Source organism: Cervus canadensis, chromosome 19 (assembly GCF_019320065.1).
Source record: "Cervus canadensis isolate Bull #8, Minnesota chromosome 19, ASM1932006v1, whole genome shotgun sequence".
Taxonomy (NCBI): Eukaryota; Metazoa; Chordata; class Mammalia; order Artiodactyla; family Cervidae; genus Cervus; species Cervus canadensis.
In genome coordinates this window covers 1-26,380 of record NC_057404.1, presented here as the reverse complement: position 1 = coordinate 26,380, position 26,380 = coordinate 1, and the positions used below count along the sequence as shown (strand labels likewise).

The following is a 26,380-nucleotide window of genomic DNA, read 5'->3' as shown; positions in this document are numbered from 1 at the left end:
AGCTCCTCTGTCCCTGGGATTTCTGAGGCCAGAATACTGGAGGGGGGTGCCATTTCCTTCTCTACAAGATAGCATTTTGAAGATATTTTCTCATGGATTGTGGTTTTGATGAAGGAAAGGGGATCCCTTCCAGGGCTTGAGAGTGGGTTCTTGTGTGACACTTGGAAATGAATCGTCCGAGGAGAGGAGTGCTGTCCAAGCGAGAGGCTTTATTGGGAAGGGCTGCTGGGACGGAGGGCAGGAGGGTGAGGGAAACGGAGAGAACTGCTCTGCCACATGCCTCACAGTCTCAGGTTTTATGGTCATTGGGCTAGTTTCTGGTTCACCTCTTGCCAGTCATTCTGAATTGGGATCCTTCCTAGGGGCACATGCATCACTCAGCCGAGATGGAGTCCAGCGAGGAGTATCCTGGGAGGTTGGTAGGACCTCTGGACTGGAGTCTCCCATCTCCATTTGACCTCTCCAGAATCCTGGTTGGTGGTAGCTTGTGAGTTCCTTGATCCTTACCAGGACCTTCTGTTGTAAGATGACTCCTGCAAGTGTTTTCTCTTTTCTGTTGCCTGGCAAGGGTGGGTGGTCAGTGGTTCATTTAACAGTTTACCTTTTGGTTCTCTCGAATAAGGTCCTTCACAGAGTAAATGTATAAAATTGTAAAAGCTGATGTTTTAAATAATTTATATTCATAGTTTGGTAAGTTGGCTTTTTTGTTGTGTGTTAGAATCATCACCAGACCAAAGGTCATGTAGATCTCTTGTTGTTTTCTAAAATTTTATAGTTTTTTAAATTGAATTACGGTGTTAGTTGCAAAGTTTGTGTTTCTGTTCATTTCATTTCATCTGTTTTATTTTTTTTAACAGTTATTTATTTTTAGTTGATTGATCATTGCTTTACAATATTGGTTTGATTGGTCATACATCAACATGAATGTACCGTAGGGGTACGTGTGGCCCCTCGCTCTTGAATCTCCCTCCCACGCCCCGCCCATTCCCACCTCTCTGGGCTATCAGAGAGCCCCAGTTTGAGTTCCCTGAGTCAGACAGCAAATGCCCACTGGTTGTCTAGTTACCAAGGTTGGTGTCCATGCATCCGTGCTGCTCTCCCCATTCATCTCACCCTCTCCGTCTTGTTCCCCACCCTTGTCCGTAAGTCTGTTCTCTATGTCTGCATCTCCACTGCTGCTCTGTGAAGAGATTCGTCAGGACCATCCTTCTAGAGTCCAGGTTTTTCTCTTTCTGACTGACTTCCCTGTTTCATACGCTCTAGGTTCATCCACTTCATTAGAAGTGCCTCAAATGTGATCCTTTTTGTGGCCGCATTCCATGCAGGCTCTGACTGTTCCTTACCGTGTTTTGAGGAGGGTCATGGAGCTATTCGGCTCCATTTGGGTTTGGGCTTCCAGTCTGAGCGCTCGCCGCAGAGCTGCTTCTGGGGGAGCCCTCTGGGCTGTGTGAGCGCGGGGCTGCCCGCTCTTCTCTGGCGGCCCGCAGGGGGCGCCAAAGGCCCCTCTGACCCGCGGGCGCAGGACGCTCTGCCCTCAGACTGGGCTCGGTGACCAGCTGGCGGGAGCTTTCTCTCCTCAGGGCCGTCAGGGCTCGGGCTTCTGGAAACGGGGCTGCGTCCAGGCTGAGAGGAGCGGGCTCGCCTCAGTGCCCCAGCAGGGAGGCGCTGCAGGAGGGAAAAATGAGGACAAAGTAGACGTTTCCTGTGTCCAGCTGAGCGCTGACCGGAGGGCCATCTCAGAGGACCCGGGGCGCGGGGGGAGAGCTCCATGTGCAAAACGGCGGGTTTTCAGTTAGATTTCTTTTAGATGATCTAGAGGATGACCAGTGATGTTCTTCAGTGAAGGTGGCCAGTTTTCCTGACACTGTTTCTTGAGAAGACTGTCCTTTCCTCTTCCCTCGTTCCCGGTTTGATGTTCATGAACTGACCGCGTACATGTGGCTTCACTGCTGGGCTCTCTATGCCTTCCTCGAGTTCACATGTCTGTGTTCTTGCCAGTTCCTCACTGTGGTGCTTCCTACCGCTCTGTGATGTAGTTTGAAGTCGGAGAGGAAGATGCATCCAGCTATGTTCTTCTTTCTCAGAGTCTTTTTGGCTGCTTATGGTCCTGTTCAATATTAGCAGCCTAATATCAGGAATATTTCTGTTTCTGTGAAAAATGCCATTGCATATTATTTTGTGATTGTAGTCAGTGTATTTGTTGATGGCTTTGGTTGGAATGAATATTTTAATTCCTCAGTGTTCCAGTGCATGAGCGTGGAATAGTTTTCTGTTTATTTGTGTTTTCTTTGATTTCTTTAACAGTACTTTCTAGTTTTCTGATTACTGGTGTTTTATGTCCTTGATTAAGTTTGTTGCTAGATGTTTTATTCTTTGTAATGCAATTATAAGTGGGATTTTCTTAATTTTTGTGTCATTGTTATTAGTGTATAGAAACGCAAGTGAGTTTTGTATATTGGTTGGGATTGTAAATTGTATTATTTTATATTATTGTACAGTGATCTGAAATTATTCAACTTTACTGGATGTAGTCTAACAAGTTTTTGTGAAGTTATGAGGAAAATTTCATTTGTAAAATCTGTTTCTCCTGCAATAGGTCATCTGGAGGACTCAAGACATGGTGGTTACTAATAGACATCCTACAGTACTTCTTCATCCCATGTGGACTCCTTCAAGAGTGGTGAGCATCACAGCTTCCTTTGAACTTCGTCTGGGTAAGTCTTGGCTTCTATAACAAAGTTTCATGCCTGTCTAATCTGATTTTCTTTTATGGTATTGACAAGGTTGTTTTGAGAGATAATTTACTTTCCAGTAATTTAAAATGTACAGAAAACTCCTAGCCATGGGAAAAAGTGCTCGCACGTGCCACATCATCTAAAATACTCTATGTGTTTTATCCAAAATGGATGTATTTTCCTGCAGAACCAGCACATAACCTCCAAAATTAGGAAATCATATGGTTTCTACATTATAATGTAATCCACAGCCCCACTTCCCTTTCATCAATTGTTCACTTGTATGAATATATCTTTTATTCCCATCCTTTTCCTCACCGCCCCCCTCCCCCCCCCCTTTAAGAGTGTTACTGAGATTTTCAGTTATTTGGACAAACTTGATGGATTTAAAGCAGACATGGTGAATATGGGATCTGGGTGGCCTTTTCTATATGAATTTTTTCACTAAAAATGGTTTTAATGTTTATTCATGTTGTAACATGTATGGATCCTGCATTCTTTTTTTCCCCCCGTAGTAATTAAAAATAAATAGCATGCCATTTACCACGTAGATATTTGTAAGCATACAGTGTTGTCGTATGAACTACGTTAACTTGTTTTGCAAACCAGTTTAATAATGTGTATCTTGTGCATGCTTTGGAGAAACTCAGGAAACTGAGTCAGTGACTGAAACGGCCCAGGATATCACCTTAGATCACATCTTCATCTAAAAACAAAACAGGGGCTTCCTGGTCATGCAGTGGCTAAGACTGGACACTCCCAAAGAAGGAGGCCCGGGTTCAATCCCTGATCTGAGAAGTAGATCTCCCATGCCACAACGAAGAGTTTGCATGCTGTAGCTAAGTATCTGGCTTGCCTCAATGAAGGTCGACCTGGCGCAGCCAAATAAAAAAACAAATAAATATTAAAAAAATAAAACCAAAGGAAAGGAAGGGTATGGTTGTTGTACAGATTTACGTCTTAGCTTTCCCTATTGTTTAAAAAAAGCGTTTCACAAGACTGTCATCCTTCTATCTGGTTTATATCGAGGATTCCTTTGAAATGAGATTTCTCTTGTAAATGTGACTCACAGAAGAGCCATCTTGAACTTGGCTTTCAGAGATGATCATGTGTCCTCTTAAAAAAAAAAGTTAATGAGGTCCAACTAATTCTCATGCTGAAGAGGTATATTCTGGGGTAGCATTTGCTCCCCTTCACTTTGGATGTATCCCAATTTGCTTACACAGTCATCTACCGAAGGCATCCTGATATTTGAAAGTTTTTAGCTGTTACAAGTAGAGCTGCTGTGTATAATTGTGTGATACGTTGTCTGGACACTTTTTCAAAGCTGTTTTCTAAGTGCTAGACATGTAGTGCTCAGGTCACAGGTGAGCCTTGTTTAGCTGTGGAAGAATCCAGCTGTGTTCCTCTGTGGCATGTGGGATCTTCCTGTGTAAGGGATGGAACTTGAGTGTCTTGCATTGTCAGGCAGAGTCTTTACCCCTGAGCCACCAGAGAAGCCCCGCCCCCTTTACCCCTGAGCCACCAGAGAAGCCCCGCCCCCTTTACCCCTGAGCCACCAGAGAAGCCCCGCCCCTTTACCCCTGAGCCACCAGAGAAGCCCCGCCCCCTTTACCCCGAACCACCAGAGAAGCCCCGCCCCTTTACCCCTCTTTACCCCTGAGCCACCAGAGAAGCCCCGCCCCTTTACCCCTGAGCCACCAGAGAAGCCCCGCCCCTTTACCCCTGAGCCACCAGAGAAGCCCCGCCCCCTTTACCCCTGAGCCACCAGAGAAGCCCCGCCCCTTTACCCCTGAGCCACCAGAGAAGCCCCGCCCCTTTACCCCTGAGCCACCAGAGAAGCCCCGCCCCCTTTACCCCTGAGCTACCAGAGAAGCCCCGCCCACTTTGAGTTTACTGGATCTCATAGGTGTGCAGTGCTACCTCACTGTTGTTTTAGTTTGTAATTTCCTAATGGTATATGATTTTGAGTATCTTTGATATGCTTATTTACTATCTGTATATTTTCTTTGGCCAGGTGTTCAGATTTATACACTTTAAATGAGGTTGTTTGTTCCAGATTTTTTGGTATAGTTGGAGTACAATCCTTTATCAAATATGTATTTTGTAAATATATTTTTCTGTGGCTTGTGTTTAAATTTTGTGAATACAGTTTTTCACAGTTTAAACTTATAATTTTTTAAAGTTCATGTTATAAATTTTATATCCTTTTTTGGGTATACTTTAGTGGTTTTTTTTTTTTGGTTAAATTTCATAAGCAAAACTGAGGTAGTGTAGATACAGTTTTAAGCAAAGCTGAGGTACCATAGATACAGTTTTGCCTTTTGTCTGTTGAGAAGTTTGAGTGAGGTTGGTGTAAATTGTAAAATTGTTTACATTCATTTGAGTGGATATGGCTTCCAATTAGTTGTCTAATTGGTTTTGGAGATGTCATGGGAAGTCAGTTTCCCCAAGGGAAATTGGGTGGGTTCCATGAAACATGAATTGTCTTCGATCCCTGGGAATCACTTTCTGCTTTTTCTGGCTTTGGATGTGACTTGTTTGGATATCTCATACTAATGGAATCACAGAACGTTTGTTCTTTTTTGGTCTGGCTTATTTCACTTAATATGATGACCGTAAGGTTCGTCCACATTGTAGCATTGTCAGAATTACCATCTTTGAAGGGGTGAATCGTATTCCATTGTGTGTATACCACAGTTTTTATGGAATTGGCTGTCCATGGACACTTAGGTTGCTTCTGTTTTTTGGCTAGTGTGAATCATGCTGTTGTGAATATGACTGTAGAAATATGCATTTTTCAGCGCTGTTTTCCAAACCTTTTGGGTACACAACATGAATTAGAATTGAAATATATATTTATTCCATGTGTTAGTTTTGGAGTAATTTCTGTAATGTCTTGCACAGCGGCAGAACCATTTCAGTTTATTTTTTTGTACGGTAGAATACTGTTCAAGCTTCTGAATCTACCCTGTGTTGCATATTCATTCACCCACCGATGGACACTTCAGTGGGCTCTACCTTTGGGCTATTGTGAATAATGTCACTATGAATATTTGTGTACCAGTTTTTGTTTGAATTATTAACAAATACATAGTACTATATATGAAAGAAACCACAAGGACCTACTGTATAGTTTAGGAAACTGTATTGCATATCTTATGATAACATATAATGGAACAGAATCTCAAAAGGAATATAAGAAAAAGACATAATACCATGATAATTATTGTGCCAACACTATGAGTTATCATAGCACTATTCAACATGTATTTATACACACCACTGAAATATTCACATCTGTAAGTATATTTCACTGCTTGATTGTATAAAAATAGAGAATTCAAACAGAATAAATAAACTTCCTGTCATTGCTCATCATCATTTATGCACTGTTATTACCTGTAACACTCATTGTATAAGTGCTGGACTAGGAATTTACATTTGTGTAAACCAAGTGATTATGAAGGTGTAAGGAAGTATAGCTTATTTAATTCCTTAATGAAGGATTATAGAACTCTATGTACATGAAGTGAATGAAAGTCAAACAGTTTAATTGAGCCACATTCTTACTAGAGTGATGAGCTTCCACCCCATCCAGTGTTACCTCACAGTTAAATCCTGAAGTCATCTGGCCTCAGTGTCTGCTTCCTGCCATCCAGCAAGAAAAGGTGAGGAAGTCCTGACAGAATTGTTGCTATTTTTCTTTTTTTGATTTGTATTTTATTGCAGGGCTTGGCAAAAAGAGGGCCTAACCTGTGTTTAGAGTTCCATCCCAAGGCTTGCTCTGGCATGTTACATATGTTGACAAACTGCTGATTATTTTCAACAAAGGACAATGATCTGCACTTCACTGTCTGTTGCTTGAGCTGGAATAGTAGGCATCCCTTTAAGTGCAGTCCTTCAGGCTGAAGTAGGCATACCTGAAGCAGCAGCGTAAGATGAACACATTTATCATGTAGATCTCGCATCCCATGAATTTGTAATAATTTTTCAGTTATACCCATCTTCATTGGAGGAACTGACTTGTCCCAGTAGTAACTGGAGTACCCATTATAACAGTTCCTTGACTAAATAATAACGCTTACAAGTACTTCTTCCAATGTTCTTTCTTCTACCCTGGTCATGAACAGGAGAAGCTGATGGCTGTGGCTATTGATTCCTAGGTGGCACAGTCGGCAAATAATCGGCCTACCAGCGCAGGAGATGGAAGTGATGTGGGTTTGATCCCTGGGTTGGGAAGATAACAATTCATACACTCGTTTTATGTGAGCAAGTTTGATACTCATGAGTTTTTTTCTTCTGTATACAGAGAAACAAATGCTGTTCAAGGACACTGAGAGAATCCTCATGTTGAAAATCAGATCTGCGTTGTGAGCAATGCTTAGAAATCCATGAGTTGAAGCGTAGTGTTATGCCTATCATCCTTGTAGTTCCCTCAGTGAAATATTTTGAGAAAAGCTCTTCATGCATGGTATAGATTCATGAAGAAGCTAAATAGCATTAATCCTTTATGTTGACAACTGTGAATTTAAATCTCCTGTGAATCCTATGTGACAACCACACATATCAACATGATTTATTAGTATTATATCAATATTTTTAGTCCTATTGTATTTCAACTAAAAATATCAATATATAATTGTACATGAATTCAAGACATAAAATCAGTGCAAATACAAAATATTCCATCCTTTGAGGAAGGTAGCAAAAAATCTATGTGCTTTGCCTATTGCATTTTTATGTATTAGATCCTTAAGTATTTTATTCACCACACCCAACTGAATGATTAACAAATCTTCAGAGAAGAAAGGATCATTTCTCTTTAACAATGAATAGTTGAACTCCTCCCAAAGCAAAGTCATAAGTGAGTCTAATTTTGTGTGAGACCATGAAAACTCAGTGTTTCTATTATGCTTGTGCTTATGATGGGAGGTCTGAGAAGGCACTTCTGAAGGTTTATTCCTACCAGTCGTTCTCATATTTATTGAGTCTTTAAAGGTTTAATCACTGAGCTGTTGCTTCTACACTTGTACTAGGCTGAGTAGCAACATTCCCTTTCTCCCTATGTGCAGTAGAAGTCATTCCCACTTCCCAACATGTCTGTCTTCTGTCCTCTGGAGTATGTATTACTTGAGCTCACCATGGCCTAGTAGATGGAAATCGTCAGGATATTCTAGAAACACTTTTTACTGCAGTCTCTTCAGGAGGTTACAACTGCTGCAAACCTCAGGATATTGCAAAGCACTTTTTACAACCTCAGATAAAGGAGAAGTCAACACTCATCACAGCCACAGGCTTCCATGGCCTGTACATGATTGTTGGCTTTGCTTTCATAATCATCCTGTTTCTTATATCAACTAAGATGTCCCTGTATTTTTTTGTCATCATTTTATCTTTGATGGTTTTTAGATCTATTATGGATTTTCCTATATATCTTCACTTATTGGTGAGGGTCTTATGTTAGTAGTAGTTACTAAAACTGACTTCCAGTCAGTTAGCTGTGGTAGAATAGGAAAAAGAATAACCAACTGTATATTATTATTATTATATATTAATATACTATTAGTTTTATTGTTTGCAGTCATTCAATTCTAACTTTCTGAAATAAACATTCAGGAAAATCACATCCTTTTGAATGTCCATTTGACTGTATAGGAGCACGGCAGTGTTATTACATAAAATTGTTTACAGTTTCCATTATGTTTCTACTGTTTGATGTATATATCAGCCTTTGGTTCTATCACTAACATTGCAAGTAAAAAAAAAATTAATTAGAGCTGCTATGGTAATTTAACTGTTAGCAATAAGTATAGCATAAAGTGAATACAGAAGAGGTTAGAGTAGACCAGATATGAAAGTTAGTTTAAAAGAAAATATACAATGTTGAATGATTACAGTAGGATTAAATTTATAGTTATGAAGTTCCTTTAGTATAGACAAGTATTCTATCCTTTCAGTTTCCTTTGCAGGGGTGTTAATGTACAGATTCCAGTACCATGGCTAGAGTGAATAATACTATCATTCATGAGAGCAACTCTAAGTCTTAGTGCTCATATCACCCAAGGTATTTTAATACCTATTATGTTAGTAGTGTTTGTAGTTTGTGAAGTCACATAAGTTGTATTCATTCAAGCAATAGTGTCAAACAGCTATGGCATCAATTATAGATGTGAATAGATATAGAATGTGAATCCGTTTCACTGTGACAGGTTATTATTTAAGGTATTCTATTAATGCCAGTAACAAAGCTGTGCAGAGATGATACAATGTTTATTAAGAAAACAAGATTTACTAATTTGTTCTATTATTCTATTTCTTTTAAGCCGATTTAATGAGAACAGGCTTAACTTCTTGTTAACCTGTATGACCATCAGCAGTTTGAACGAGTTGAAGAACATGACTTGTTCGTAGTCTTCCTCATCAGCTCACTCCATCTACTAGCTTTAAAATTGTTTAGTACAGAGCTCAAACATTGTCTAGGTGTTAATCCAGTGTTTTGCTTGATTATCTTGCAGGATCAATTTAAAAGTAAAAGTATGCCTGTATGGGTTAGAGCTCTGATCCCAACAGTCCATGTAGAAGCTTCCACTGAGAAATGTATCGTTTTTGCACCAATGCTACTGAAATTTGTGAATGTGGTATACCTCAAATCACAATAAGTGTAGACAGCCTCACATGCTACTTATTTGAAACGACCACTACTAATGACATTCTTATTCATGTGAGGACTAAATATAGCCAACTTAGGCTGTGTTTGCCAAATCGACTTTGAAGTATTCTTCACATAGTCCTTCATCGGTCCATGGCATTCGTCAGATTGAAGAAATATGTATGCTCATGTTTTGTTTGAGATTAAAGTCATTCTTCCATTTTATTTGAGGAATGGTTCTGTATATGCCCCGTGGATCCCCAGATCCACTGGTGTTCATGTGTCTCAAGGCTTCCCAGGTGGTGCTAGTGGTAAAGAACACACCTGCTAATGCAGGAGACATGGGGAATACGTGTAAATCTATGGCTGATTCATATCAATGTATGAGAAAACCCACAAAAAAAAAAAAAAAAAAAAAAAAAAAAAAAAAAGAGACATGGGCTCTATCCCTGGGGCAGGAAGATCTCCTGAAGGAGAGCTTGGCAACCCACTCCAGTATCCCTGCCTGGAGAATCCCATGGACAGAGGAGTCTGGTGGGCCCTAGTGCAAACGATCCCAAAGAGTTGGACACGATGTCAGTGACTTAGCACAGCACATGATTCATTGTTGTAGCTGATATAATGGAGATGACAGGTAAAGAGGTACCAGCAGGTGAAAGTCAATATTTACCACTTTTAAACTTTGGAATTTATTGTGATATTTTACATCCATATTTGTATTCATAGTTGGAGAATCTATGCATATGAAGGGCTGATTGTGTTATATCTATGTTGAGGGAAGATTTATTTTTATATGGTTTGAGATATGGGTCCCATTTCATTCATATGCATGTGTATACTAATCACCTATCATTATTTTTTGAAAAGACCATTGTTTTGAAAGGTTGTTGCTGAACCATGAAAGATTCTGGGATTCTTGGCCTCCTTAGGAGAATAATTCAATCCAGGGCCAGTGACGAGGCTTGATCACTCAGAGCTTTTGTGTCACAAAGTTTTATTAAAGTACAAAAGAGAGAAAGCTTCTGACATAGACATCAGAAGGGGGCAGAAAGAGTGCCCCCCGCTTGTCTTTAGCCAGATGTTATGTAGCTACTAGCAGTCTACTAATTAGAGAAAGGAATGGCAGCAGGCCCCTCACCCACAAGATACATGGAGATGGCACGAGGTGAGTCATCCTGGGCCATAAAACGATTGACATGAGCAGATGTATAGCTTCATTAACATAGAGTAGGAGAACAATGTATGAATAACTCATATTGGTTTATCAAGTTAGTTCTGAGCCTTTAGGCAGAACCTACTTGAAGACAGAGTCTAGGGTAAATACATAGTACATTCACATAGCTTAAGGCAAACATTTTCATAAGAAACATGCATTGGTTAGCTCAAGGTTTGAGAAAAGTTAAGTTCAGGTGGAACCAGGTGTCATAGCAACACAGAATTTTAGGAGAAAACCTCTTTTTCAATTTGTATAGAGGGCAAAAGAACAAAACAAACAGAACAAAACCAACCAACCTAACAAACAAAAACACCAGCTTGTATCCTCCTGCCTCTTAAGAGAGAGAAAATGTGTCTGACGCCTGCAGTCTGTTTCCTCCTTTGGAGACCCCTGGCCTTACTGCCTGTTACCTTGTCAGTTTCATTCATTGTATGTTATCTGCCTGTGAAACACTGAGTCTAGAAGTATGTGTTTATTTTCAGGTATTTCATCCAATTTAATTTAAATGCATATGTTTATGGTAGTATTACAAAATTTGATATGCTGTTGCTTTGTATACTAACATATGGCATTGGGAAATGTGAGTCTGCAATTTCGATTATGTTTTTCAAGTTTGTTTCTCTTTTTAGGGGTACAAAGAAAAATAATATGACTCTTAAAATCAACTTTTGTATTTTTTGCCAAATATAAATTCTGATCACATCGAATCTGGAGATATGTCTGTGCATTAAAGTCCTAATAAATATGTTCATTGATTTCACTACCATGGGATGTTTTCGTATCTATTGAGGATTTACTTCATTTATTTTGGTCATACTTGTTTAAATTTCTGTCTTACAGTCTTGTTCATAGATCAAAACTATTAAATATTGAAAATGACATTTGAAATGGTCACCTTTTTTTAAATTCCTTGTGAGGTTATTCATTGATAGTTTATAAAACTGAATGGATTGTGTGTAGCCATACTTTCCTGTTGTGAATTTGAAGAATGTCTGAAGTTATGGCTTAAACATTCATACAGATGATGTCCAATATTTATCTGAAAGGATGTACTTTCAATTTGTAGGTTCCTATGCATATGTCTTTCTTTATGGATTTGGGTAGAACTTGTATTGGAACACTAAAAAGTTTGTTAGAGCAACAATGCTGACCTTTTTTCGGATGGGCATAATTAAGATTTTCATTGTCAGTGATGAGCATGACATTCATATTGTCATTTTGCGCAGTGCTTTGGATTCTAGTGGAAAAATGCGCTGTTAATTCTACTTTTGTGAGGATTAAATAATCGTAGAACCTGGAATATGTTGAAATATTTCTGATTTAAAAATATCTTGTGTATATAATTACCCAGATTACTGTTGGATATTAGATTGCTATGTTAAAATATGTGTGACATACATATGTTCCAATGTTAGTGATTGGATATGTGGTGGAGAGGTATTTTGGTGGTGCAAGTGAATTAAATGATGTGAGCACAGTGTTTATATTAGGGTTATGTGGTTAATGGGTATTGGATCCATGTAGAAATATGACTGCTTTGTCGTCTGTTATAAATGTGAAGGGCCATATTGAAGATAAAATAAGTACGTAATTCAAAAGGTAAGTACAGTGTTGAGGTATGCAACATTTGGATTTCACCCATTATCTTAAAGGGGATCAGTGAAGGGCTTTCAATAGAAGAGTAATATATCTGGTTTCTATTCTTAAAGCACAAAGAAGGATGGGGTAACAGGAGAGGGTAGGGGGCAGGAGATGGTTGCCTTGATCTATATGCGAGAGGATAATGGTTTGCATCAGAATAACAGCAGTGGAAATTTAGGAGAAATTGAGTAAATGGGACTAGTCCTCACTAGTCATATGTGTGTGGGAAGGAAAACTGTATGGAATGACTAGAAGATTTCTGGTTTGAGTGCTAGGTACATAATGGTACTGTTAACCAAAATGAGACAAAGAGGAAAGAGACAAATTCAGCCTGAACAAATTGAAGATTAAGTGAGATATCGAGGTGACGTCTATCAGCATCTTGGTTATCTAAGACTATAGAGAAGACTATAGTCATCCAAGCTGGGAATATAAAGTTGGGGAATATTCATATAGACATGGTAGTCAAAGTCATAGAGAAGACTGAGGTGGCCAGGAGAATATGTAAGGCGAGAAAAGAGAAGAAAATGCAATTGTCCCTTGAAATTCTCGGGGACTCATTCCAGGACCCCATACAGATGCTCAAATTCATCATACAAAATCATGTGGTATTTGCATATAACCTACACATATCCTCCCATATACTTAAACTTATCTCTAGATTACATATTAATATAATGCCTAATACAATGCAGATGCTATGCAAATAGTTGTAAACACAAGGTAAATTTTGAAATAAATAGTAAATTCTGAAATAAAAAATATAAATAGTTCCTGGTGCAGGGCAAATTCAAGCTTTGCTTTCAGAAACTTTCTTGATTTTTTAAAATATATTTTTGGTCTATGTTTGGTTGAATCTGCAGTTGTGAATATAAGAAGCATATTGCATAGAACTCTATAGACTTAATGCATGACTGTTGACTTTGTAAACTGCCTGTTTGACTGAACTATATTCCCATTATCTTTTTGGTACATTTCCAGTTGAAGTGGGCTAGTGATTCTCTTACTAGACATAAGGAGGCAGAAAGGAGCTGCCTCTCTAGATATAAGGCATATATAGAGAGAGTTTGACTGGAGAGTTTAAATCATTTATATTTGAAGTAATTGGTGATAGGAAAGAACCTCATATTGTCGTTCTGTTTACTGTTTTCTGATGCTGTATGATTGTGTTGTCCCTCCTTTCCTCTCACTGCCTCTCTCTGTGGTTTATTTTTTTTTTTTTTCTCTGTGGTTTATTTTTATACAATGGCAGACTGTGATCCCTTTCTCATTTTCCTTTGTGCATTTTCTACAGGTATTTTCTTTACTGATTATATAAAACGTATTATAACTAAAATAATCAATTTTAAACTGATAACAAATTAAGTACAGTGACATAACAGCTCTACTTCTTTAAGTCTTCACCACTCCTTTGTTATCAATGTCAAACATTCATCTTTTTAAAAATATTTTTAATCCATTAACATATTTCATAAGTATATTTTTATAATTTAAGCTCTATATCTGAATTGAAAATGATTTATGTACCACCATTAAAGGATTCTGTATTTATATATATACTTCCCTTACCAGGGAGAGTTTTATATCCTTTTGTGTTCCTGCCTAGGGTCTTTTATTTTAACTTGAAAGACTTTCTTTAGCAACTCTTGTTAAGGCAAGCCTAGCAGTGACGAGCTCCCTCAGGTTTTATCTGGGAAGTTCCTTATTTTTCCTTCATTTTTGAAGGACAGTTTTGCTCCATTTAGCATTCTTGGCTGGCAAGTGTTGCTTTTTTTTTTTTCTTTCAGCTCTCTGACTGTATCATCCTACTCCCTCTGGCTTGTAATGTTTCTGCTACAAAATCCTCTAATAATTTTATGAAAGAACCCCTGTATATACCAAGACTTTTTTTTATTGTGATGCTTTCAAGATTCTTTATCTTTGTTTGTGCGTCTCGTACATTTATCCTCCTGAGTCAGCTTTCCTATGCTATATCACGCCTGCTGCTTAGTTGTGTCCAACACTTTGCAATCCTATGGATGATAGCCCACCAGGATCCTCTGTCCATGATTTTTTCCAGGCAAAAATACTGGAGAGGGCTGCCATTTCCTCCTCCGAGGTCCTTCCAGAGCCAGAGATCAAACCCATGTATTTTGTATCTCTTGCATTGACAGATGGATTCTTTACCGCTAGGCCACCTAGGAAGCCCCATGGGTAAACTGAAAAATGAAACGCCTGGACTTGCAAACCCAAGAGCAAAACCATAGCTTCCTAATCAGTTTATTTCCCAGGAAGCCCTCTCTTAACTGTAAACTGTGAGCTCCTTCCTTTCTCAGTGGAAGCTTCTACATGGACTGTTGGGATCAGAGCTCCAACCCATACAGGCATACTTTTACTTTTAAATTGATCCTGCAAGATAATCAAGCAAAACACTGGATTAACACCTAGACAATGTTTGAGCTCTGTACTAAATAATTTTAAAGCTAGTAGATGGAGTGAGCTGATGAGGAAGACTACGAACAAGTCATGTTCTTCAACTCGGTCAAACTGCTGATGGTCATACAAGTTAACAAGAAGTTAAGCCTGTGCTCATTAAATCGGCTTAAAAGAAATAGAATAATAAAACAAATTAGTAAATCTTGTTTTCTTAATAAACATTGTATCATCTCTGCACAGCTTTGTTACTGGCATTAATAGAATACCTTAAATAATAACCTGTCACAGTGAAACGGATTCACATTCTATATCTATTCACATCTATAATTGATGCCATAGCTGTTTGACACTATTGCTTGAATGAATACAACTTATGTGACTTCACAAACTACAAACACTACTAACATAATAGGTATTAAAATACCTTGAGTGATATGAGCACTAAGACTTAGAGTTGCTCTCATGAATGATAGTATTATTCACTCTAGCCATGGTACTGGAATCTGTACATTAACACCCCTGCAAAGGAAACTGAAAGGATAGAATACTTGTCTATACTAAAGGAACTTCATAAATATAAATTAATCCTACTGTAATCATCCAACATTGTATATTTTCTTTTAAACTAACTTTCATATCTGGTCTCCTCTAACCTCTTCTGTATTCACTTTATGCTATACTTATTGCTAACAGTTAAATTACCATAGCAGCTCTAATTAATTATTTTTTTACTTGCACTGCTAGTGATAGAACCAAAGGCTGATATATACATCAAACAGAAGAAACATAATGGAAACTGTAAACAATTTTATGTCATAACACTGCCGTGCTCCTATACAGTCAAATGGACACTCAAAAGGACGTGATTTTCCTGAATGTTTATTTCAGAAAGTTAGAATTGGATGACTGCAAACAATAAAACTAATAGTATATTAATATATAATAATAATAATATACAGTTGGTTATTCTTTTTCCTATTCTACCACAGCTAACTGACTGGAAGTCAGTTTTAGTAACTACTACTAACATAAGACCCTCACCAATAAGTAAAGATATATAGGAAAATCCATAATAGATCTAAAAACCATCAAAGATAAAATGATGACAAAAAAATACAGGGACATCTTAGTGGGTATAAGAAACAGGATGATGATGAAAGCAAAGCCAACAATCATGTACAGGCCATGGAAGCCTGTGGCTGTGATGAGTGTTGACTTCTCCTTTATCTGAGGTTGTAAAAAGTGCTTGGTAAAATCCTGAGGTTTGCAGCAGTTCTAACCTCCTGAAGAGACTGCAGCAAAAAGTGTTTCTAGAATATCCTGACGATTTCCATCTACTAGGCCATGGTGAGCTGAAGTAATACATACTCCAGAGGACAGAAGACAGACATGTTGGGAAGTGGGAATGACTTCTACTGCACGTAGGGAGAAAGGGAATGTTGCACAATAGAAACACTGAGTTTTCATGGTCTCACACAAAATTAGACTCACTTATGACTTTGCTTTGAGAGGAGTTCAACTATTCATTGTTAAAGAGAAATGATCCTTTCTTCTCTGAAGATTTGTTAATCATTCAGTTGGGTGTGGTGAATAAAATACTTAAGGATCTAATATATAAAAATGCAATAGGCAAAGCACATAGAATTTTTGCTCCCTTCCTCAAAGGATGGCGTATTTTGTATTTGCACTGATTTTATGTCTTGAATTCATGTACAATTATATATTGATATTTTTAGTTGAAATACAATAGGACTAAAAATATTGATATAATACTAATAAATCATGTTGGTATGTGTGGTTGTCACATAGGATTCACAGGAGATTTAAATTCACAGTTGTCAACATAAACGATTAATGCTATTTAGCTTCTTCATGAATCTATACCATGCATGAAGAGCTTTTCTCAAAATATTTCACTGAGGGAACTACAAGGATGATAGGCATGACACTATGCTTCAACTCATGCATTTCTAAGCATCGCTCACAACACAGATCTGATTTTCAACATTAGGGTTCTTTCAGTGTCCTTGAACAGCATTTGTTTCTCTGTATACAGAAGAAAAAAACTCATGAGTATCAAACTTGTTCACATAAAATGAGTGTATGAATTGTTATCTTCCCAACCCAGGGATCAAACCCACATCACTTCCATCTCCAGCACTGGTAGGCAGATTATTTGCTGACTGTGCCACCTAGGAATCAATATACATTTCAATAACCACAGCCATCAGCTTCTCCTGTTCATGACCAGGGTAGAAGAAAGAACATTGGAAGAAGTACTTGTAAGCATTATTATTTAGTCAAGGAACTGTTATACTGGGTACTCCAGTTATTACTGGGACAAGTCAGTTCCTCCAATGATGATGGGTATAACTGAAAAATTATTACAAATTCATGGGATGCGAGGTCTACATGATAAATGTGTTCATCTTACGCTGCTGCTTCAGGTATGCCTACTTCAGCCTGAAGGACTGCACTTAAAGGGATGCCTACCATTCCAGCTCAAGCAACAGACAGTGAAGTGCAGATCATTGTCCTTTGTTGAAAATAATCAGCAGTTTGTCAACATATGTAACATGCCAGAGCAAGCCTTGGGATGGAACTCTAAACACAGGTTAGGCCCTCTTTTTGCCAAGCCCTGCAATAAAATACAAATCAAAAAAAGAAAAATAGCAACAATTCTGTCAGGACTTCCTCACCTTTTCTTTCTGGATGGCAGGAAGCAGACATTGAGGCCAGATGACTTCAGGATTTAATTGTGAGCTAACACTGGAAGGGGTGGAAGCTCATCACTCTAGTAAGAATGTGGCTCAATTAAACTGTTTGACTTTCATTCACTTCAGGTACATAGAGTTCTACAATCCTTCATTAAGGAATTAAACAAGCTATACTTCCTTACATCTTCACAATCTCTTGGTTTACAATAATGTAAATTCCTAGTCCAGCACTTATACAATGAGTGTTTACAGGGAGTAATAGTGCATAAATGATGATGAGCAATGACAGGAAGTTTATTTATTATCTGAGTTCTCTATTTTTTATATAATTGATCAGTGAAATATACTTACAGATGTGAATATCTTAGTGGCATGTATAAATACATGTTGAGTAGTGCTATGATAACTCATATTGTTGGCACAATAATTATTATGGCTATTATGTCTTTTTCATATATTCCTTTTGAGATTCTGTTCCATTATACATTATCATAAGATATTCAATACAGTTTCCTAAACTGTACAGTAGGTCCTTGCGGTTTCTTTCATATATAGTACTATGTATTTGTTAATAATTCAAACAAAAACTGGTACACAAATATTCATAGTGACATTATTCACAATAGCCCAAAGGTAGAACCCATTCAAGTGTCCATCAGTGGGTGACTGAATATGCAACACAGGATATATTCAGAAGCTTGAACAGTATTCTACCATATAAACTAAAATGGTGCTGCCACTATGCAAAACATTACAGAAATTACTCCAAAACTAACACATGGAATAAATATATATTTCCATTCTAATTCATGCTATATACCCAAAAGGTTTGGGAAAGGGGGCTGAAAAAATTCATATTTCTGCAGTTATATTCACAACAGCATGATTCACACTGGCCAAGAAACAGAAGCAATCTAAGTGTCCATGGCAGTCAATTCCATAAACAAACTGTGGTATACACACAATGGAATATGATTCAGCCCTTAAAAGTCATTAATTCTGACAATGCTGCATTGTGGACGAACCTTATGGTCATCATATTAAGTGAAATAAACCAGACCAACAAAGGACAAACGTTCTGTGATTCCACTAGTCTGAGATATCCAAACAAGTCAAATCCAAAGCCAGAAAAAGCTTTGAAAAAAATAACTGAAAGTCTCAGTAACACTCTAAAAAAAGAAAAAAGGATGAAGATGGAAAAAAAGATATATTCATACAATTGAACAACTGCTGAAAGTGGAAGTGGCGCTGTGGATTACATTATCATGTAGAAACCATGTGATTTCCTGATTTTGGAGGTTATGTGCTGGTTCTGCAGGAGAATGCACCCATTTTGGATGAAACACAGAGTATTTTAGATGATGTGGCAAATGTGAGTGCTTTTTCCCATTGCTAGGAGTTTTCTGTACATTTTAAATTACTGGAAAGTAAATTATGTTTCAAAGCAACCATGTCAATACCATAAAAGAAAATCAGATTAGACAGGCATGAAACTTTCTTATACAGGCCAAGACTTACCCAGATGAAGTTCAAGGGAAGCTGTGATGCTCACCGCCATTGTAGGAGTCCACATGGAATGAAGAAGTACTGTGGGAAGTCTATTAGTAACCACCATGTCTTGGGTCCTCTGGATGACCTATTGCAGGAGAAACAGATTTTACAATTAAAATTTTCCACATAACTTCACAAAAAGTTGTTAGACTACATTCAGTAAAACTGAATCATTTCGGATCAATTTACAATCATATAAAATACTACAATTTACAATCCCAATCAATATACAAAAATCAGTTGTGTTTCTATACACTAATAACAATCAGAAACAAAAATTAAGAAAATCCCACTTATAACTGCATCAAAAAGAATAAAATATCTAGCAACAAACTTAATCAAGGACATAAAATACCAGTAGTCAGAACACTTGAAAGCAGTTTTAAAGAAACCAAAGAAAACACAAATAAACAGAAAACTGTTCCACGCTCATGCACTGGAACAATGAGGAATTAAAATGTCCACTCCAACCAAAGCCATCAACAAATACATTGACTGCGATCACAAAATAATATTCAATGGTATTTTTCACAGAAATAGAAATATGCCTAATATTAGGCTGCTAATATTGAACAGGCCCTTAAACAGCCAAAAAGACTCTGAGAAAGAAGAACACAGCTGGATGCATCTTCCTCTCCGACTTCAAACTACATCACAGAGCGGTAGGAAGCACCACAGTGAGGAACTGGCAAGAACACAGACACGTGGACTCGCGGAAGGCATAGAGAGCCCAGGAGTGAAGCCACATGTACGCGGTCAGTTCATGAACATCAAACCGGGAACGATCGAAGAGGAAAGGACAGTCTTCTCAAGAAACAGTGTCAGGAAAACTGGCCACCTGCACTGAACAACATCACTGGTCATCCTCCAGATCATCTAACAGAAATCTAACTGAAAACCCGCCGTTTTGCACATGGCGCTCTCCCCTCGCACCCCGAGTCCTCTGAGATGGACCTCCCATCAGCGCTCAGCTGGACACAGGAAACGTCTACTTCGTCCTCATTTTTCCCTCCTGCAGCGCCTCCCTGCTGGGGCACTGAGGCGGGCCCGTTCCTCTCAGCCTGGACGCAGCCCCGTTTCCAGAAGCCCGAGCCCTGACGGCCCTGAGGAGAGAAAGCTCCCGCCAGCTGGTCACCGAGCCCAGTCTGAGGGCAGAGCGTCCTGCGCCCGCGGGTCAGAGGGGGCTTTGGCGCCCCCTGCGGGCCGCCGGAGAACAGCGGGCAGCCCCGCGCTCACACAGCCCAGAGGGCTCCCCCAGAAGCAGCTCTGCGGGAGCGCTCAGACTGGAAGCCCAAACCCAAATGGAGCCGAATAGCTCCACGACCCTCCTCAAAACACGGTAAGGAACAGTCAGAGCCTGCATGGAATGCGGCCACAAAAAGGATCACATTTGAGGCACTTCTCATGAAGTGGATGAACCTAGAGCGTATGAAATAGGGAAGTCAGCCAGAAAGAGAAAAACCTGGACTCTGGAAGGATGGTCCTGACGAATCTGTTCACGTAGCAGCAGTGGAGATGCAGACATAGGGAACAGACTTACGGACAAGGGTGGGGAACGAGAGGGAGAGGGTGAGGTGAACGGGGAGAGCAGCACGGATGCATGGACATCAACCTTGGTAACTAGACAACCACTGGGAATTTGCTGTCTGCCTCAGGGAACTCAAACTGGGGCTCTCTGATAGCCTGGAGAGGTGGGAATGGGCGAGACGTGGGAGGGAGATTCAAGAGCGAGGGACCACATGCACCCCTACGGTTAATTCATGTGATGTATGACCATCAAACCAATATTGTAAAGCAATGATCAATCAACTAAAAATAAATAACTGTTTAAAAAAATAAAAGAAAGAAAACCAAACAGAGGGAATGAAATCAACAGAAACACAAACTATGCAACTCACACCTTAATTCAATTACCAAAAAAAGACTGTAAAAATTTTAGAAAAACAACAAAAATCTACATGACCTTTGGTCTGGTGATGAGTTCTAACACACAACAAAAAAGCCAACTTACCAAATTATGAATATAAATTATTTAAAACATTGATTTGTACAATTTTATACATTTATTCTGTGAAGGACCTTACTCAAGAGAACCAAAAGACAAACTGTTAGATGAACCACGGACCACCCACCCTTGCCAGGCAACAGAGAAGAGAAAACACTTGGAGGAGTCATCTTACAACAGGAGGTCCTGGTAAGGAACAAGGAACTAACAAGCTACCACCAACCAGAATTCTGGAGAGGACAAAAGGAGATGGGAGACTCCAGTCCAGAGGTCCTACCAACCTCCCAGGATCCTCCTCACTGGAATCCATCTCGGCTGAGTGGTGCGTGTGCCCCCAGGAAGGATCCCAATTCAGAATGACTGGCAAGAGACAAGCCAGAAACAAACCCAATGACCATAAAACCTGAGACTGTGAGGCACGTGGCAGAGCAGTTCTCTCCGTTTCCCTCACCCTCCTGCCCTCCGCCCCGGCAGCCCTTCCCAATAAAGCCTCTCGCTTGGACAGCACTCCTCTCCCAGGACAACTCATTTCCAAGTGTCAGACAAGAACCCACTCTCAAGCCCTGGAAGGGATCCCCCTTCCTTCATCAAAACCAATGTCCAGGAGAAAATACCTTCAAAATGCTATCTTCTAGAGAAGGAAATGGCACCCCCTCCGGTATTCTGGCCTCAGAAATCCCAGGGACAGAGGAGCTTGGTGGGCTATAGTCCCACAGCAGGGCATTTCTGAGGGGAGGAAACAGTCCCAGGGAGGTTGAGGTGCTTGCCAAAGGCCCCAGAGCTTTTGATAGCACAGCCAGAACTGTGGCTGAGGATTCCCAGCTGCCAGGCCTCTTGATCCCGGCCTCTTTCACCAGATACATGTGTGGAAAACTAGAATCTAAAATATGCCCTGTTGGCTCCGTCGTAAAGAATCCGCCTGCCAGTGCTGGAGATGCAGGTGTAATCCCTGGGATGGGAAGATCCCATGTGCTATGGAGCCCGTGTGCCAGTGCTGGAGATGCAGGTGTGATCCCTGGGATGGGAAGATCCCACGTGCTATGGAGCCCGTGTGCCACAACTGCGGAGCCTGTGCTCTGGAGCCTGGAAGCCACAACGCCGAGCTGACACACTGCAACTCCTGAAGCCCGTGAGCCTGTGCCCCACAACGAGAGGAGCCGCTGCAGTGAGAAGCCCGCACACCACTGGTTACGGCCCACGCTCACCCAAACTAGGGGAAAGCCCACACACGAAGACCCAACACAGCCAAAAATAAATACAATCGTCTTCCTTAAAAAAATGCATGTCTGACAAAGAATCTGCACTCAAATTGTCCAAGAACACTAGAGCAAACAAGTCCATTCATAACTGGTAAAGACTGAAATAGACACCGGGCCACGGAGGGTATACTGATAGTAAACTATCATACAAAAACATACTCAAGATACTGGTGGGATGCATGCACAGCCCCCTTTGGAAGACAGTCTGGCAGTTTTTTCAGTAACCACATGGGACATGCACTGAATTCTATACGTGACAAGTGGTGGAAGCCAGGTATCTTACCACTGGAATGGGAAGTTACAGATAAACAAAAGGAAAGGCTACAATATCCATGTCATGGTGGATCAGGTTGCAGACATCATCACAAATTACCTTTAACTGAATATGTTCAAAGGTAAGCTGGAAAACATGTATATATTTCCATGTATTGTCAGTTGAGCATATTTAGCTCCTACATGTATGTTTTAATATCATTCTCTAATAAAAGGGAACAGGAAACGTCCCTGGTGGCCCGGTGGTAAAGAATCTGCCTACCAATGCAGGGAACACAGGTTCAATCCCTGGTCCTAGAAGATTCCACATGCCCAGGGGCAACAAAGCCCCTGAACAACTACTGAAGCTTGCATGCTCCAGAGCCCAAGTTCTGCAACCAGAGAAAGCACTGCAATGAGAAGCCATGGCACAGCACCTAGAGGGCAGCCTCTGCTCACTACAACCAGACATCTAGCAACAAAGCCCCAGCACAGTCAAAACTAACTCAATGGTAAAGAAATAATAAAAGGACAGAGGTTCTTTGAAGAAATGACTGAGACTAGGGGTGAGACAGTAAATATATGAGCCAGGGTAATCTTAAATTATGAGAAAGTAAAGAAAGTAAAGACAACTATCAAGCTGTCCAAACTGATAAAAAATGAATGATTACACAGTTTTATCTGTATACACTAGCAAATAATCTGAAAAGGAATTTAAAAACACAATTCCCTTTCAATAATCTCAACATTAATAAAATACTTTGCCATGGATGTAATGAGGATGATAAGACTGGCACACTGGAAATTATACATGATTGCTGAAAAATATCCTAAATACATGTACAGATATTCCATAGCGATGGAAAGACTTAAGATGGCAACACCATGGAATGCATCCTCAATCTGAAATGAAGATTCAATGTGAATTACAAAAGGCTGAAAGGTTGTTGCTACACCATGGAAGATGCCAGGATTCTTGGCCTCCAGATAAGAATTCAATCCAGGGCCAGTGACGAAGCTTGATCGCTCAGAGCTTTTGTGTCATGGTTTTATTAAAGAATAAAAGAGATAGAGAAAGCTGATGACATAGACATCAGAAGGGGCAGAAAGAGTACCCCTTGCTAGTCTTTAGCCAGATGTTATACAGCCACTATCAGTCTGCTAATTAAAGAAAGGCAATGTCTCAGAGAATGGCACCAGGCCCCTCACCCACAACATGCACTGAGATAACATTGGCAGCAGGTGAGTCATGCCGGGCCATAAAGTGATTGACATGAATCTTGAAAAAAGGCAGATTTCCAAGCAAACATATAGTTTCATGAACATAGATTAGGAGAACAAGGTATGAGTAAAACATACTGTTTGTCAAGTTGGTTCTGAGCCTTTGGGAGGAACTGACTTGAAGACAGAGTCTAGGGTAAATACATAGTACATTCACATAGCTTAAGATAAACATTTCCATAAGAAAAATGCATTGCTTAACTCAAGGTTTGAGAAAAGTTAAATTCAGGTGGAGCCAGGAGTCGTCATGGCAACACAGAATTTTAAGAGAAACCTCCTTTTAAATTTGTATCAAAAAGGGGAAAAAATGTAACACTAGTTTGTTTCCTCCTGCCTCTTAAGAGAGAAAGAAAAAAATGTCTCACACTTGCAGCCTATTTTCTCTCTCCAACACCCCTGGCCTGCCTTCCTGTTACCCCCTGGAGGACTTTAGGAAGCAATACACGAATGACAAGGGACTCCAAGGAGCCAAAACAATCACATGAGTCTGCAGTTCAAAGGTCCTCTGGTATGCTGCGCTAAGTCGCTTCAGTCACGTCTGACTGTCAGAGCCCTCCAGGCTCCTCTGTCCATGGGAATTTTCCAGGCAAGAATACTGGAGTGGATTGCAGTGCCCTCCCCCAGGGGATCTTCCCAACCTAGGGGTCGAATTCCTACTTTAGCAGGTAGGTTCTTTACCACTAGCACCACCTGGGGCAAAAGATCCTAAATGGAGATCAGGGAAACCTAGTTAGGAGAACGGGCTCAGAGAAAAGGAAGTGAGGGAAGGAGATTCTTAGTCACATTCAGAGAAGCCCAGCAGGTAGTTCTGCAGGTGGAAGAGGAGGAAGCAGACTAGAGCTGTGTAGAAGATGAAAGAGGGAACTAAAGCAGGGGCCCCCAACCTCAAGGATCTAATGCCTGATGATCTGAGGTGGAGCTGATGAAATAATAATAGAAATAGGTGTTCGGCCACTCAGCCATGTCCAACCCTTTGTGACCCTATGGACTGTAGCCCACCAGGCTCCTCAGTCCATTGAATTCTTCAGGCAAGAAAACTGGAGTGGGCTGTCATTTCCTTTTCCAGGAGATCTTCCCGACCCAGGGATTGAACCCAGGTCTCCTGTATTGCAGGCAGACTCTTTACCAACTGAGCCACCAGGGAACAGAAAGAGAAATAGACTGCACAATAAATGGACTGCACTTGAAACATCCCCTAACCTTCCCCCACCCCTGTCTGTCAAAAAAATTGTCTTCCAAAAAAATTCCCAAGGTCAAGGAAGGAACTTCAAGTGTACTCAGGTGTCCCAGGTTGCTGGCTTAGGGAGATGCTGAAGCAGGGGTGTCCCAAGAGGTAGACCCTCCCTTGTGTGGGGTCCTCAACAGATCTCCAATAGCCTTGGTGATGATTAGAGAGACTTGTTTCATTTTTTTTTAATATCCTTGTGGAATAAACTTAAAACTTAGCAATTCTGTTACAGTCTTCCTAAGAAAAAGTTTTCTTTCTTTACTGATCTGTGAAGTACCAACTGTGATGATCACTGTTCTAACATACCTAATAGTGTTGCTGACACTAGGGATATAATTGTGTGAAATTGAACTTAGTCAATAAAAATGATGAGGCATCTGCCCTGTGCCCAGCACTTTCCAAGGGTTGGGGAGTACAATGAAAATACTCCATAAGATGCCCAGCTGGTAGGCATGTTCTTTAAAAAAGCCTTTTACATTTCTACCAATAGTTTATTCTCAACGTCAACACTTGCCAATTAATGACCATGCTGGGCAGGAAGCTCATTAAAAACCCAGCAGCCAGGGCTCCTGGAAGGATATCCCATTCTCCCTTGGACAGTCCTCCACCCTCTCAGGGTCTCAGTTTCCTCATCTGTAAAATCATGGACAACTGACTATAATTCATTCCTGGAACCCAAGCCTATTGAGAGGGATGGGAAATACTACTCCAAGGCCTGGATGATAGACCAGATTTAAAGAAAAATAGGTCATTGCTGCTTTTCAGTCAAACAGACAAATAGAATGAAGGAAGGAGTCCGTGGCCCTAAGGGATTTGCCTAGGGGTCTAGTCTGGGAAATTCTTACACATCAGGAGATGGCTCCGAGCTGGATTTCCACAAACAAGAACATCCATGCAAAGGACAAGCCTGCAGAGCTCTGTGCCCATCGGTCACAAGAGACTGCCTCCCGACAGCCAGCAGCATTTACAAGTGACCTCCTAAGGCCTTCACCAAACTACAGGGGCTCCTCTGGGTTTTCTGTTTCCCTCACTTTTCTGACTCTTCTTTAAAAGACGCACATTTCTTCATAGAATGCCACAGTGGAAGGAAAATAGGCCTTCAATTTTTAGACCGCAATTTGCAGAAAACTTGGAGCTTTTTTTTTTTAATTAAAGCACCACATAATTTAAAAATTTTACACATTCTAATTATCCAGTTTCAAAACACCACACTTATTGCACAGGGTCCCCATGGAAAGGCCCCCTCTCAGTAGGACTGCCACAGATTCCCCCATGAAAGGGCAGTTTTCTGCCTGGGTGGCCACCAGGTTTTTATATCCATGCACCCTACTAAGTTTCTAGGGTGCAATTCCTGGACCCTTCCCGGTCCCATGCCAGCAGGTGGTCAAGGGCCCGCAGGGCTGCAAACTGCCAGTAGTAGGGCTGGGC

The 26,380-nt window shown here is 40.2% G+C and overlaps 1 long non-coding RNA gene across 1 annotated transcript; it reads left to right on the top strand.

Moving 5' to 3' along the window:
* The first annotated feature begins 569 nt into the window (after positions 1-569).
* On the top strand, positions 570-20,133 carry LOC122422375. The gene is made up of 4 exons (XR_006263799.1): positions 570-580; positions 6,665-6,671; positions 9,913-9,921; positions 20,011-20,133. It is a non-coding gene; the product is annotated as an uncharacterized LOC122422375 (long non-coding RNA).
* Positions 20,134-26,380: the final 6,247 nt, after the last annotated feature.